Here is an 8,675-nt window from a genome sequence, read left to right as displayed (position 1 = left end):
TTCAGCTATTTCTTCCTCTCCAACATGTTGTAGCCTGAGGCCATCTGTGCTATTTTCCCCCCAGATTGTTTCCCGAGCCTCTTCAGTGCACAGTAATTTTTCCAGCATCTTTCCGGGTTTCTGTCAATGATTTGTATTCGGTTCTCGCTGAGAGTCACAGATGTGGCTTGTAGTTCTCCGTCGTGGAGGAATCGAGGAGACGTCGACAGTCTGATCCTGTGTTTGTCCTCGTGTGAGGCAGCACAGACCAGATGCTGGTCCAGTCCGGTCCACTCCGGTTCACGCTGTTGGTGCTCAGGGAGAAGCATGCGAGCATTAAGATGCTGGAGCATGAAAGTGCTTCAGGTGAATGTGTGTGCTTCTTTTCATGTGTGCATTTGCACTTATATTTATGAAAGCATGAACTCAGGGTGCAGTAAAACGTCCAGGAGCACGGCTCGAATGCACCGAAATGACAAACTGCATCAGAATGGAAGCAGCACAGCCGAAAATATCAGTTTCTAAAACAGCTGCATTGTCCAACACTAATGGTTTCATCTCACACAAAAAACTGAAGCGGATCCTTTATGGAGCTGACAATGCGTTTTGTTCATTTCTCTTTCATTCCTGTTAAGCAACTGAAAAAATAAAATGGATTTAAAAAACTAGAGTTCTGCCTTAGTGGAATTTAACAACTAGATACAGCCAATCAAATGCATTGATGAGCTGATCATTGGCAGCATGACCACCTCGCTAATAACAGCTCTACACTCACCGGACAATTTATTAGGTACAACTCTCCAACTGCTCATTAATAAAAGTCAAATCAGCCAATCAGATGGCAGCAAGTCAATGCATTTAGCCATGTAGACACAGCCAAGACGATCTGCTGCAGCTCAAACTGAGCATCAGAACGACGCAGAAATGTGATTTAAGTGTCTTTGTTGGTAACAGACGGGCTGGTCTGAGTATTTCAGAAACTGCTGATCTACTGGGATTTTCCCACATAACCATCTCTAGGGTTTACTGAGAATGGTCTGAAAAAGAGAAAGTATCCAGTGAGCAGCAGTTCTGTGGGGCAAATGCCTTGTTGATGCCAGAGGTCAGAGGAGAATGGGCTGACTGGTTGGAGCTGATAGAACAGCAACAGTAACTCAAATCGTTCCAACCGAGGTCTGCAGAAGAGCATCTCTGAACACACAACACGTTGAACCTGGAGGGGCTACAGCAGCAGGAGACCAGACCGGGTGCTGCTCCTGGCAGCTAAGAACAGGAAACTGAGGCTACAATCCACACAGGCTCACCAAACCTGGACAGTAGGAGATGGAAAACGTCGCCTGGTCTGATGAGTCTGGATTTCTGCTGCGACATTCGGATGGTCGGGTCAGAATTTGGCATCAACAGCATGAAAGCCTGGATCCATCCTGTCTGGTATCAACCGTTCAGGCTGGTGGGGGATATTTTCCTGACCCACTTTGGGTCCATTAGTACCAACTGAGCATGGTGTCAACGCCACAGCCTGCCTGAGTGTTGTTGCTGACCATGTCCATCCCTCCATGACCACAGTGGAGCATCTTTTGATGGATACGTCCAGCAGGATAACGTGAACGACGTGAATCACTCGTGAATGACATCAATTCTCTCAGTAGATATGACAGCTTCCTCCGATCATACAAGTTATCCTGCCGTTGTTTTGTTTCCTCTGAAATCTTCAGTTTTTCTTTTATGTGACGCATTTTAAGCCCTTTATCCATTACTATAATCTAGCGGCTACAACTTTAAGCTGACGTCACAGCAGCTCAAAGCTTTACATGCAGTACCTCGCGGACCACTAGAGGGCGTCTGCGTACCACAGTTTGAGAAAAACAAGACATAAAATCTACAACTAAACTGCTTAAAAACGCTGTCAGGGTGTCATGATGGTATAGTCAAAGTTCAAGTCACAACTTGAAGCCATAATGTGAAAGGAAATCAGCTCTGATTTCTGCTATTATTCCATTCTTCTGTATTTCATTGACCATTTTGGCTTCATTGGAAACAGTTTTCTGCACACTTGAGGTTAGATCTAACAAGACACATTTTACATAAAACAGTAGAACTGGAAGAGGGTTAACTTCTTACCAAGATTTCAATTTGAAGCTTTTCTACTGGTGTGAATCCTCCATTTCCACTTAGATCTAACCCAGCTACACCACAAAAAATAAGATTTAAGGACATTTGAAGAAATAATTTACAAAAGGCAGATTTAAAAACAAAAATATGTCAAGAAGATTAGCCTGATTTCTCTGCTTTGTGAAGCAGAGACCCAGTTCATGCCAGGTAATGAAACCAGACTTTTAATAGAACCTCAGTTGTGTATCAACAAACAGATCCAAGAACCTAATCCCCACTGATGAGTTCAAAGTGTGAAGAAATGAGAGCGCCCTGCTTTTTGCTTTGTCTTTGTCAACACTGTCAGTGTAGGATGATGGTGAAGAGCGCAACAAGCTAGAAAACAGTCCTCTGTGTGGCATAAAGGAAAACGGCTGATGATTATTACCCTGCAGGATGGAAACTAATAATCCTGATGTCCAAAACAAAGAGGCAACACGGATTTCCTGTCAGCAGCTCCTCCCTGTTTCTCATTAAACACGGTAGAAACCAGATATTTACTGAGGCGTCACGTCAGTTTTTTGCTTTCTGACACAGAAACGGGCTCAATCTGATCTGTGTCTTTATTTGATGGAATAATATGAAAAACAGAATTATTTTTAGTTAAAATTTGCTAAATTTATTTGACTAAGAATAGAAGATGGTAAACCACATGTGTCAAACTCGAGGCCCGTGGGCTAAATCCGGCTCGCCATAGCTTTTTATGTGGCCCTTTATATTCTAGACTAAACACTAAATGTGCTTAAATATCATGTCAAATCAAATTAATGCAGTTTTTATCTGTTTACTGTCAAATTATATCAATCAGTCCCTCCAGTTTCTTGAGAATTATTGTGGAAATTCACGCAAACTCAACAAATCCTTGCACTTTTTTTACGCTAGCACATAATTGGGAGTTTATTGCAGATTTTCCTCAAAAATTGTCCAAAATATTCTTTCTTGTACTAAACAACTGCTTCAGCCTTAATTGGTGTCAGATTATAGTCCATGATCTGTATAAAAAGTTGCATTTACTGTCATATATGTGAAAATATTGCAAATATTTTCAAATTAGTACCACAAACACTTTGATTTTTTTTATTGCAAAAAATCACAAAAAGTGTCACAAAATCCTGGAGGGACTGAAAAGATGTTCAATAATATTTAATTTTAAGAATTCATTGATATTTTAATAGTTTGTGAACAGGTTTTATCAATACATTCTGGCACAACTGGCCCTTTAAGAGCATTCAGGATTTTGATTTGGCCCAAAACAAAATTAGTTTGATACCACTGGATTGAGAAAGTTTATTATCAAAATGTCAAATTGCATCAGTGGAAACGTAGCAACAGAGTGACAAAATTTAAACTGTGTTTATTTAATATTTTGGAATCTAACTAAAAGAAGAGTAGTTTACGTGTTTTGAATAAAAACAGATCATGTTGCACATTTTTATTTAAAATGTCTGTGTATGTATCAAAAAATCATAAGAGTTTCACTTTTACTCAGGACTCAACGTCTCCAGGTCAGCTGGGGTTAAAGAGCTGCTATTATGTGCTTTCCAGGCACAAAGTGCTCAATTTTTATTCAGCTGAAGTTACAGCCAGTACAGGAAAAAACTCTTAGCACTCATCACTCAAAAGGACACGTCTTTAAAATTTAAAGCCTTGTTCCTAAGTTCATTTGCACACTGCAGTAGGGATTTTCATGGTAAAACTTTCTTCCTTACTGAGTGACCTTAAAGGTCACATTGGGACTTGACGATGATGATGATGATGATGCCCTCTTACAGCTTCAGCTGTTGTGGAGATTTGTTGATTTTGTGTGAATTTCCACAATAATTCTCACTGGAGGGACTGATTGATATAATTTGGAGGTAAACAGATAAAAACTGCATTGGTTTGATTGATAACATGATATTTAACCACATTTAGTGTTTAGTCTAGAATCTAAAGGGCCACATAAAAAGCTACGGCGAGCCGGATTTGGCCCACGGGCCTCGAGTTTGACTCGTGGCTCAATAAAAACATGACAATTTAAAGAAAAATCCTCAATTTTGTTTAAAAAAATTTGGCCCATCTTTCAAAATACTGACTGGCAGCACAGCAACAGGTGGGGGAAGGGCTACATTGCTCCTTCAAGCTAAGAAAAATGCCATAACTTTTCTACTTTCTCCAGAATCTCATAAAAAATATTATTTTCCTGCATGTTTATTCAACCTTTTGCACCCATATAGTTAATTTTAGTTAATTTTATCACTCTTTTTTTTAAAAAAGAAGCACATTTAAATATTTTTTGTCTCTGTGTGTGACCCAGCATGCTGCTCCCACATTTTAGTTTAACCTCAATTCTCCTTTATTCTAAATAAAGTTCCATTTCTTTCCCCATTTTGACTCATTTGCTTCCCTTTCATCATCCCAGGCAAGGTTATCCCGAGGCAGGCGGAGCTTTTACGGGAACAAAGCGCGGGTGGAGGTGACGGGGTGGAGGCCCCAGCGTTGCCGCTAGCCATGCCCTAATCGATCGCCTTTAAAGGGAATGTTGCGAGCTGAATGTTTGAACTCATTGCCCCACCTTAGCAGTTGTCTGGGATTTAATTAAAACGTAAAATTAATTTATTGCCAGTTGCATTTGAGAAATAAAAGACGCTGAGAAGTAGCACAACAAAGATCGAGGGGAGGGGAGAGAAAGGAGGCTAATTAGCATCACTCCACTTGAAACGCTTTCTGTTCCTCTTTCTTTCTCAGCCGTGTTTTCTTCCCCTCTCTCCTCACGTATATCTGCAGCAGCCCTGAGCTAAATTTCCGTCACATCTTTTCTTTGCCACCGGCGCCTGGCACACGCAGCATAGCTATGCAAATACCAGAAAACAGAGACTGCAGTGTTGTTGACACACTTCACCTGCACAGGGAGTGCAGCCAGATAGAAGACGGCGGCTCGTTTCTCCGTAGTTTCAGTGTTGTAAGTACCTCTGCGTACTTTATTGGTTTGTTTTAAGTCCATCATTTCATCCATACAGTTTATCATTCACAGAGAAGCAAAACCATAAGGAACAAAACCGTAAAACAGACAACCTTCACAGCATGACCCACATTTAAATACAACTTTATTCAGATCTCAGGACTCTTAGCTTTTATATATATATATATTATTTATATATGTATATTCATGTTTAAACAGTCTTATTTTTGTAATTATTCTGTTCCGAATGGACCACTGCTGCTTGCAGCCTTTAAGGCCAAATGTTCACATGTCTGTTGGCACCAGATGGGTAAATAGTAAGGCTGCTGCTCTAACAACACCTTCCGTCCCACAGCAACATGTCCGCCTGCTAACCGCAGTTCAGCAGCCTTTTCTGTTCCCCAGAGAGGCAAGGAGGGTGGCGTCTCACTGAGAGTATTGCTGTATACTTGAGGGGATCAGTGAGGAGAAGAGGACGGAGCTTCTTGTCGACGTTTGTCCTTTTTGTCTTTTGTTTTTTGTTTGTCAGAGTTGCCGAGGGCTTGTGGTTTCCAAGCTTTGAATCCTTGGTGTTTGAGTTTCCAGACGCCCTGCGGGACGGGAATCTGCGGGATGCGTCGTGGTTTTGAGGTTACTGGGGCATGTTAGTGTGCTCTCCAGGACGGCGAATGTCCTCCCGATCCAGGAGCTTATGCAAGATGGTTGAACAGGAGGGAGGAAGAAACTAAACCAATACATATTAAGACTGTGTGTGAACATGATGTTTTATGAAATATAGATGTAGAAGTGAATTGTGGGGCTCAAATCAGGAATGTGAGCTGAGCAGGGGGCAACACTGCAAAAACACAGAAAATTACCAAGAAATTTTTTTGTCTACTAGAGAAATAAGACAAAATTAACTTACAAGTAACTTTTCCGTACAACAGAAGAGCTTGTTTTAAAGCTGCAATATAAAACTTTTATAAAAATAAAAAATTTCAAAACTATCATTTGTTTTGAAAGTACAATATGAAACAAATAATCTTTGAAAAAAATCAAGGTTCTCTGCCATCTCTTAGCACTAACAAGAAACAGCCAATCAGAGCCAAGAGGCGGGTCTTAGCGCTGTCAATCATGCCCGTGTTAGTCATGAATGCTAAGGCTAGTTAGCATAGCCACTTATGACCGCAGGGAAATGGTTTTCCTGTAAATTGTCCATCATTAGCACATTTAGCAGTGCTTTTACGAGATTGATTGGCAGCGCTAAGACCCTCCTCGTGGCTCTGATTGGTTGTTTTTGACCAGAAGCAATGCATTTGTTCAGACCTTTATAGTTGATCAGGGATAAAGTGAAGATTGATTTTTTTTTTTTTTTTTACAGATTATCTTTTTACATTTTTTGAGCAAATATGTAAAAAATATTTTTTTTTTTATAAAAGTTACATACTGCAGCTTTAAGTCAATGATTCCTTATTATAGATGAAAAATTATAAGTTCTACTGACAGATTATTTCACTTATAACAAGACAAAACACACCCTGCCCGTGGATTTAGTTCTTTTAAGGAACTATTGACTTAAAACAAGCTCTTCTATCTTGCTGGAAAGTTGCTCATAAGTCTTATTTTAAGTGAGCTAAGAAACTAGATCAAAATTATTTCATAACATTTTGTATTTTTGCAGTGAAAGCAACAGCAAAGAACTTCACACGACTGGGTTCGGTTCCAGCAGGATGGAGGTAGAGCGGGTCAAACATAAACACACAAAGGTGTGAAAATACCAGACTAACATGCAGAAAGAGGTGAAATAAGCCAGAGGACGAGGTTACTAAAATAAAGAAGAAAGATTCGGTTCAGTCATGCTGGTTGATGCATTTGAAACACGTAAAACTTTGTATTCAATCCAGCAGTTCAGGAAAAGATCCTTCAAACAGGCGTCAGCGATTCAGTTTGAGCTTTTGCCTAACCTGTAATGTTTGCTCCACGAAGACTCTGTTTATTTATTATTTCTGAGACGTGAAGCCAGCCAATCTGGTGTTTTCAGATTCCTGTCGCTAATATTAGCTTGGTAGATGAAGAGGCAGACAGATTCACGTGTCAACAGATGATTAAAATATTGTTTCATAAAATCAGCGCCCAGCTAAGAGAGGACAGAAAAACAACATTCATGATGTCTGCAGGTGAATTTGCCGCCTTGTTCCCTGCAGATATCTTTGTGATCTGCTGTTCTTTGCTGTAGGGACTCAGAGTGACGAAGATTAGCCTTTTCCATTTTTATAAACAATTTAAAAACTTTGATGTTCAGATTTCCATGTCTTTATGGTTTAAAACTAGTTACGCCTATTGAGCATTCACACATTTTACCTTGTTAGAACTTAGATGTAATTTATTTGGGTTTGGTTTGCCATTAACCCTTTGCACGTGACGTCACGCTCTTCGAAACTCCGCCCACTCCGCCATGACGGATTGTAACCAATACGCTCCTGTAAATATCCCAATATCGCTTTTCTTAGGTAGATTTCGCAGTGAACATGGTCTCATGATGCTGTGCGGTCGGCTGCACAAACAGGCAAGGATGCAAACCAAACTTGTCATTTGATTTTATAACTTTTAACGAGGAAAGATACGGCGGCAATCAGCTGTTAATCATAATGACTGTCAGGCCTCGGCGAAATGGCGGATTTGCAGCGAAGAGTTTTTACAAGGTAAGACGATTAACGTTCATAAACTTTATAAGTACGTATGATTAGAAACGTATCGCATATTTCACTATGGCGAACGTAGCGTCTAACGGCTGGTAACCATGGAGACAGTGCCGCACCGTCATGTAGCCTAGCATGTAAGGAAAAAATTGGTTAGCATCTCGACTTCAGTACGTTTTTAATCCTGCCTCGATTTAAGGGAAAACGCTGTTCATGACATAGTGACATAAATCATGTGGTGTGAATTCAAGCAAAGTAGGTAATTTGATCAACACGTCAGGTGGGAGGAGATAATGGTCGGTTTCTAAGCTAGCTAATTCAAACTTCTGTAAATAAATCCCTCCGTCTATGAGCCCCAACCAGGTGTGTTACGTTCACAGACAAATTAGCTCGACTTGAACAAGTAGAAGCTATGAATAAACTGATAAAAATAACTTGGGAAAACAACTTCAGTCCCTCTGTTAAAAACTCCCGTCCCTCACTTCTGATATCCATCATGGCGCCTCGATTAAGTGACGTAGTTGCAAAGGGTCAATATTTTGTCCTAATGTGCTTTTGTGCTACGGAGCCCCTAAAGGACATGGAGGATTTGTTTTTATTTTGCATTCTCCCGCAATAATGTACTGATCAGTTCAGTTTTGCACCACAGAGTTAAGTATATATAAAGATGTTTTCACTGAGGCTCTCTTTAAATGTGTATATATTTGCAATTTTCACCCTTCCATTCATAAATTATGATCCCTTATGTCAGGATTTCTTTCCAAAGTGTTTTTGATTTTCTGATTTCTAGGATTTTTTTTAAAATTTGATCAGTGGTAAGTTATTTGGAACATCAGTATTATTAGTCTTTACTTGACTCTACAGCAGAAGGACGGATTGGAGGCATGTTTGTTCTGCCATATTGGATTTACTTGCTGTTGCAGTGG

This window comes from Poecilia mexicana, unplaced genomic scaffold (assembly GCF_051168715.1).
Source record: "Poecilia mexicana isolate PSO_F unplaced genomic scaffold, ASM5116871v1 scaffold_8, whole genome shotgun sequence".
NCBI lineage: Eukaryota > Metazoa > Chordata > Actinopteri > Cyprinodontiformes > Poeciliidae > Poecilia > Poecilia mexicana.
Note: the sequence above shows the minus strand (reverse complement) of the source record.